General features: G+C 28.0%; 1 long non-coding RNA gene across 1 annotated transcript; it reads left to right on the top strand.

The window, feature by feature from the left end:
• Positions 5,347-6,979, top strand: LOC108662300. Its single transcript, XR_001928199.1, has 3 exons — positions 5,347-5,386; positions 6,046-6,119; positions 6,940-6,979. It is a non-coding gene; the product is annotated as an uncharacterized LOC108662300 (long non-coding RNA).

Raw genomic sequence — 8,073 nt, forward strand, 5'->3', positions numbered from 1 at the left:
AGGCTTAGGCCAACAAGGGCGACGGCGCCAGGGACTAAGTAATGGAGAGAGGGTTTAGAGAAAGGGGTTGGCTGCTGCCAATGGAAGAAGAAGAAGAGAGTAAAAATGAAGAAATGGGAAAGGGTTGGTAACTAGGGTTAGGTTAAAATTAAAATCACGTGGTTTTATGAAGGATTCAAAAAAAAAAAAAAGAAGCGGGTTGGATTCATCCAAGTCTTTTATTTGTAATTTTTTTTTATATGTGAATTAAAATTATGAAAATAGGATAAGAATAAAAAGTGAAACAAAATTTTTTTGATAAATAATAAAAAATGAACAATTAATTGAATAAAGTTAATAATGATTTATCAAAATTATTGAAGGATCCCAAAATTATTTTCACAAGGTGAATTAATTCAAAATAATTGTAAAAGCATAAGACAAGAAAGTAGTAATTAAAATCGAAGATAATTTAGAAATTTCATCATTAAAACAAAAAACATTTTTATAAGTGTAATTAATATTCATTTTATTTTAATAATTTTATTGTGTAAATTATGTAGCTTATCAATAATTATTTTATAAATATTATATTTTCAAAACATGAATTTTATTTCGCTATTAAAATCATGTAATTAAAAAAATATGATTATATCAACATAAGAATATATTAAGATATAACAAATCAAATGTTTTTTAAAAAGTTTATTTAAATAAAAAATGTTGCTTAGTAAGACATCAAAAAATATTTTTAAAATATTGAATTTTTAAAAGAATTATCTTTAATTTGTCATTATTACTATTACTTATAATATTTTTAAATTTAAAATTATTTTTCTTTTATTACTATTTTTATTTATAATGTTATATAATTTAAAATTGATTTTAATAACAATTCAACACCCACGCAAAGAGGGGCACCACTCTAGTTATATTTAAAGAAAGCCCCAAAGGGCTTGTTTGCTTGACACTTGGCAATGATATTACAAGGAGGGAGGAAATCAACTATAAAATCCAAATTCAAGAGTCAATTGTTTTGTGAGAGGTTCAATTCTAAGTGAAATAACATTTGTACTAGTTTAATTGTTTGACAAGGTCAATTGCTCTGTCAATCTCATTTCATAAATTTATTAATAATATAAAAAAATTTTGATAACCAAATAAATGAAAACTAAAGAAATTTAAAATATGAGTTGGCTTACTTATATGTCAGTATTTTTTTACGATAACCATATAAAGCTAAACGAATCTCATAAAATTTTCAAAGTGAGTGTTTTCAAAGTTTTTTACTTCATCCAACAGTAAAAAAATATGTTTCCTCTTAAACACATAAAATTTGACATTACTAGAATACCCCATTTCAAGTCTACTCTATCATCTAAAATTTATGGGCATAAATAAGAAAAAAAAGTTAAGAGAAAAATGAATAGTGAAAAGAAGTATTATAATTTTTACAGTTACACTCTTTTGCTTCATCATCAGCAAACAAACACATAACTGTTTATACAACTTTAGATCACTAAATCAACCTGACTATGAAAAAAAAAATAAAACACTTACATGCATTTTAGATCACTAAATCAACTTGACTATTAAAAAAAAAAGAAAACACTTACATGCATGTGGGCGCTCTATTTAAGCTAATAAATAATCTCATGTAAGTTTTTTACAGTAGATTGGACATTGAAAATTATGAATTATGAAAAAATTTTGTTATATTTAAAGAAAGTCCCAAAGGGTTTTTGGCTTGATATTTGACAGAGTTCTTACTTTGACGCATGGTTGTTGGGCTTGAGGTCTAGTGGGATTAGTTTGTGGCTGGGTTTTTGGGTGTGAGCTTGAGGTCTAGAGTTGGGTTTGGATTAGATTTTTTTTTTCTTTCACGGTTGATGTTCTAGATTTTTCTTTGACTGTTTATATGTGAGTATTTATAAAAAATAATTTTTTTTATATCATTATTTATTACTCCTATATCATTTTGCAGTGTTAAAAGTAATTCATGTAAAGTGGTGCGTTTTAGCTAGCTAAAGATAACGTTTTGAGAGATATTGAATTACTACATATGCTATTTTTCAAGTGTTTTTTTTTTTTTTGAAAAATGGATTTTATTGAATCAAAAGCTAGAAAGCCATAGGAAGTCTAGCACCCGAAACTGGTGGAAGCTATTTTTCAAGTGTTAAATGTAAGGTGGTGCACATTAGCTAGCTAAAGATAGGGTTTTGAAAAGATTGAATTATTACATATTATACTTTTTAGTGTTAAATGTAACTAATAAAAAATGACACAGATAAATTAATTAAAGATAAAATTTTAAGAGAGATTAATTTACTACATATTCTACTGTAAGTTTAGAGATTTTATTTAAGGTTTTATTTTGTGGTTAGGTTGTTTATAGGTGTGTTTTGGTATGGAAGCACTACCACAAATAGCACAATGATGTCTACCATAACAACAATTATATATTTTGTAAAATAATATTTTATACATGTCAATATACACCAAGAATTAGATATGATAATGTAATTACTATTGCATATCTATTTCACAAAGTATTCTCAACTCAATTTAAAAAAAAATTTACCACTTCGAGCACATCACACAAGCAACAAACTAGTACGAAATTAAGATGACCTTTTGAGTTAAGATGAAATTCTAAACATTATACCTTTTGAATAACTTTTGTTCCCCAAGGAGTTAGGTTATTAATTTTACCTAATAAAACTACAAATTTTCTCTTAAATATGAATAAATAGGTCAACTTTAAATTGAGGGTATTTTTATTATTTTTTCAAGTATAATTAACCAGCTTAACTTCTTGTGAGAACAGAAGTTATTTACGGAGTATTAATTGGAGAAAAAGTTATACGTGTGGTCTTAATTGGGAAAAAAAAGTACAAGATGCCATGTGAAAAAAATCGAAACCACAAGGGATGTAATTAGAATTTGCCCTTATTTAAAAAAATAACAAAGCATAAATAGAACTCTTTTTCTTGTTTAACATAAATTGAACTTGCGGAGTGTATCTTGTTCGTACTATATTACAATGTTTACGACTTGAACAATATTATTTTTTATCACAAAAGTATTCATATAACCTCTAATTAATTAAAACTTGATATTTTAACTTTAAAAAAATATTAATTTCAAATCTTGAGATGTAAAAAGTGAAATTATAAGATTGAAAGAGTGTTCAATACCTCAAATTATGAAACCTAATATCCTATTTAGGAGAAACAATCATATATATATATATACATATATTAGTCAATTCATAGTGGACTAAGTGGCGTATATATAATCTTTGAAATCAAACTAGTATTTTCAGCACTCAGCAGCCGATGTTACTCGTAATAAACTTGAAAAGTAAATCACTTTGAAGGAAGTGGTTTGTATTAAATGCTGAATTAAAAAACCAAGTACATGTATATGGAAAGTAGACCGGCATGAAACATGTGCAAGTACGAGTGGCCCTACTAAAATAGATCACCACATCACTGATCACCCAACAAATCCAATGCCTTGCATTTGCATTTAGACATCCATTAAAATGTTATAATTTCTCCCAAAATCATTGAATTATTGAATGACTACTTTTTATTCACTATGAAATTAAAGTTAAGATAAGATTTAGGTATAGATTAATTCCATTGTCAAATTTTTTTCATAAAAATATTTTAAAAAACTAATTTGAAAATCATATAATCAATAATTTGATCAAACTTGTTGAATAGTTAAGCATATAAATATTTACATAATTTGTGTAAATCTTTACTTTATTTAACAAGCTAAACATTTCATTAATTTTTCATTTTCTAAAATTCAATTTTTTAAAATATTATTATCAACAAAAATTTTGTCAAAAATGATATTTAAAATTTAAAATAAGATACGTTTGAATTTAATTTTTGAAGTATTAATTGTGGTGGAATTTTCGTCAAAAATATTAGGAAAAATCTATTGTTGAAACATGTTTTATTTTTTATAATTTAGTGGTCTGCATTACATTGTCATAAAATGAAAAATATTATTTTCCCCACGCCTCTTGTGTTATGTGTTGGTGTATTTTCAAAATAAGAAGTTATTTCATATAATGAAAAGTTATCTTAGCTCAAAGTTTAAATCGTAAAGAGTGACATAATGTGACTATTAGATTTTAGGTAAGTTTTTCATGTGAATAATTATGTCTCTTGGTAAAGTGACATATTGAAAAAATACCTTTAAATCCAAAAGTTACTAGACAATTGAAAAACACCACAACTGAAAAGTTTAGATATGAAATATTATCTTTTCATATGGTAGCTCAAAAGTTATATTTTATGGTATGAATGGTTGTCTTTTTATAAGGTGATTATTAAAACAATACATTTATAATGAAAAGTTATCCTATCTCAAAGGTTATATCGTAAAGAGTGACATAATGTGACTATTAGATTTTAGGTAAGTTTTTCATGTGAATAATTATGTCTCTTGGTAAAGTGACATATTGAAAAAATACCTTTAAATCCAAAAGATATGAGATAATTGAAAAACACCACAACTGAAAAGTTTAGATATGAAATATTATCTTTTCATATGGTAGCTCAAAAGTTATATTTTATGGTATGAATGGTTGTCTTTTTATAAGGTGATTATTAAAACAATGCATTTATTCAAGAATTGTCAAACCCTGCTTTGTAAAATAATTAATAATGTCATTCACATGCCCGATAGAATGTTTGTATATTTAGAAAGTTCGAGAAATCATTAAAGATGATATTGCCCATAATGGTACTATTGAGTCGATTAAGCTTCGAAATAGTTCAAATAGGAATTTTAAGGTGAAATTAAAAGTTTCACAATTCAGGAATGACTCAAAATGGTAATTCGGAGTTCGATGATCAATTTGGAGTCAAACCGAAATTTTCACTATCAAGGGGCAAAATCGTAATTTTTTCACTCGCGGACAAAATTTGAGATTTTGAGAGAATTTAGATCACATTTGACAAATTGGAGAATGGTATGAGTATAAGGGATGAAAAATATGTCTATGGGCAATTTTTCAGTTTTTGGGGCAAAAATGTAATTTTTCACTTTACGGGGGTAAAAGTGTAATTTTTAAAAATTTACTCCACCAAAACTTTGGAAAAGTCTAGAAATTTCATGGAAGACATGGATAAGTGAAGAGGATTGAGTGGTAGAAAAAGAAAGTCAAAAAGATGGCTCTAAAAAAAATAAAATAATAAAATATTCAAAAGGTAAATAAAATAATAATATTTTATTAAGCCTATTAAAAGGCTTGAAAATTCCAGAATTCTTCATTGGGAGGGTCAGCCAAAACCAGCAGGAGAGAGAGAGAAATAAGAACAAACCCTAGAGTGAGAAAATTCAAAGAAAAAGTGTGATTTTTCAAGGAATCAAGTGTTTAAAGGTATGATTTTTCAAGCTTAGCTTAAGATTTATCATTTCCATGCATTTCTCCTTATTTTCCATGGTTAAATTATGTGTTTTGATGATGGATTCAAATCTGATCATATGGGTTTAGAGAGAGAAAGTTGTTAGATTAATTTGATTTTGAACTATGTTAGTGTTTAGTGTTAGTTTAGCATGTTTATGAGTAAAACAACAAGAAAAATATTCATTTTCTCCATGAATTTCTCTAGGCCGAATCTAGCCAATGGTGTGTGAGGATGAGGTTGACTTTATTTTAAGAGAATTAGATGGAAAAATGATGAATTATGAGGTTGGAAATTAAATGGGAATTTTTGGTGGAAAAAAATTGAAATTTTTACCCACTAGGGGTAAAAGCGTAATTTGTGATCCGAACTGATAAATTGGACCACATTCACAGTCATTGAGGTATTGTGGATATAATTGGATAATTGAAATTGAAATGGATGGACTTGGAGTTGAATTGGAGATTTTAGAAATTTACACCGTGTATAGGCGAGTTAGGTCGGACACTGTGATTAAGCGATTGTCCAAACATTTCACACCCTATCTAGTGCATACGCATGGATAAGAGCCTGAAATAATATATATTGATTTGACACAAATTATTGAATTTTTTGTGTCATGTATTGTGGATAGGTGGTGAGCTATCTGATACGGGTAAAAGACTACACCCGAGGATCGAGAATAGGAGTATATCTACTCCTAGTACAGTGAGTAAACTTACTATCGTCTTAATTATCTAGAGTAGATTTATTTAATTGTGTGATTTTATGGAAAAATGGTTTAATTGGAAAATTATTGTGTTTTATGGGAAAATGAGATTTTATAAAATAATTTTATAAAATTTTTGAAAATTTAATAATGATTTCAAAAATAGAGTAATTGGAGACCTATACTATGATTGTGTTGTTTATCCATGATTTTACATTAAATGGCTTATGATAAATGTGGGTATGACTGGTTATTTTTATGATTTAAAGAATATGTGAACTGCTTTGATTTGCCTTGAATGTGTTAAGTGAGCCATGTCATACTATTGTGATTTTATTGGTTGGTGGATTATAAAGTGGGCACTGCAGTGACGGGGGTTCCGTGGGCCAGCCTAATTAGAGGGGCACGGTTCCCAATTATTGAGCTTACCTCGATTGGAGAGGCGCGTAGGATAACTCCCGAGGTAGGATTTGAGTACACTTCACGCTGGCCACCACGTGAAACTGGGACTCAGCCAACGCCAAGGAACGACTGTGTTGTCAGAGGTGAAATGTGTTTGTGTGTGTGACAATAAACAGCCTTAGCGGTCTCGGTAAGATGCCTTCGCGGGGTATCCCCGAGAATGGATTTTTGGCAAGGGCTAAATATTTGAAAAGTGCATAAGCCATGTTGAGTAATTGGATGAAATCCAATTATTTATAAGGGTTGGGATGAATTATTTTAATTGTCTCATATTACTCAGCTTTAGATTATTTTGATGATGTCTGTCTACTCACTGGGATTTTATAATCTCACCCCTTCTTCCTATACATTTTTCAGGCTCAGAATAGGCAGTAGACTGTCAATTGCATCGAGAAGTAAATTTCAGAGTTGCATCCTAGAAAGTAAGGTTATAGACTTAAACCTTCTCAGTTATTTGGGGGCTCACGTGTCATTGTAATTTAAATTGCATACTCTAATTTTCTATATTACAGTATGTATAAATTTATTTTGTTTTTATGTGCAAAAAATTAATTTTTGATGTTTCGAAAAAAAAAATATATATATATATTGTTTTACATTAAAATAGATTATTTTAATTAATATTTTTATTTTATTTTATTATTCAAAAAAAAAGAAAGAGAGAGAAATGGAAAAATTGGTACAAAAGCCTTGCGAGGTCTCGAAGGGCATTCGAGGGAAGAATGTTTGTCGAGGCTTCGCGGTAGTTGTCACGTGCTCGATGGGAGTTCCGGGTCGTGACAAGAATTGTGTCTTGCAAAATATAGAAGTATCTTTGAGACAAAAAGGTGTCTTGAAGAAAAGATTGTATTCTTAAAAAGATACACTTGCAAGTCTATATAAAGAATTTACTACTAACTATTTTGACACACCAAAAAACAAATAAGATAAGAGTAGAAAAATCAAAAACAGTAAAAGTGTTATGTTCTAGAAATAATCATAAACACTTGAGTTCCAATCATCTATCAAAGGAATCCAAATTCTTTATAATTTGCTTGCTTTAAAAAGTAGACTTTAAAATCGAACAACTTTACAAACTCTCGAGTGTATCTAGTGAACTTCTCTTGTAAAATACAAAGACGAAATTATTATCTTCATTATATTCCTAAGGCTATTCACACGATTCTCCTTTTGCATATTGAGTGATATGAGTGAAATAAGTTTTAAAGTTGTATATCGAGTAGTGAGTGCGAAATAAATTTTAAAAATAACATTTATTAAAAGGTTTACTTTAAATTCAATTTTGTCAGTTTCTTATATTCCATCTAAATCTCATTTGCACCAATATTATGTCCTTAACAATTTTATACCTTTTTTTGTTTGCTTATCTACTATTTTGTAAGAAAGAAATTTATGTTATTATTTTTTAATAAGTTGCATCAATAGAGAAAGACAGCATCTTTTAATAAGTTATTATTATTTTTTTAAAAATAGAAAGTTTATGCTAATGAG

Source organism: Theobroma cacao, chromosome 1 (assembly GCF_000208745.1).
Source record: "Theobroma cacao cultivar B97-61/B2 chromosome 1, Criollo_cocoa_genome_V2, whole genome shotgun sequence".
Classification (NCBI taxonomy): Eukaryota; Viridiplantae; Streptophyta; class Magnoliopsida; order Malvales; family Malvaceae; genus Theobroma; species Theobroma cacao.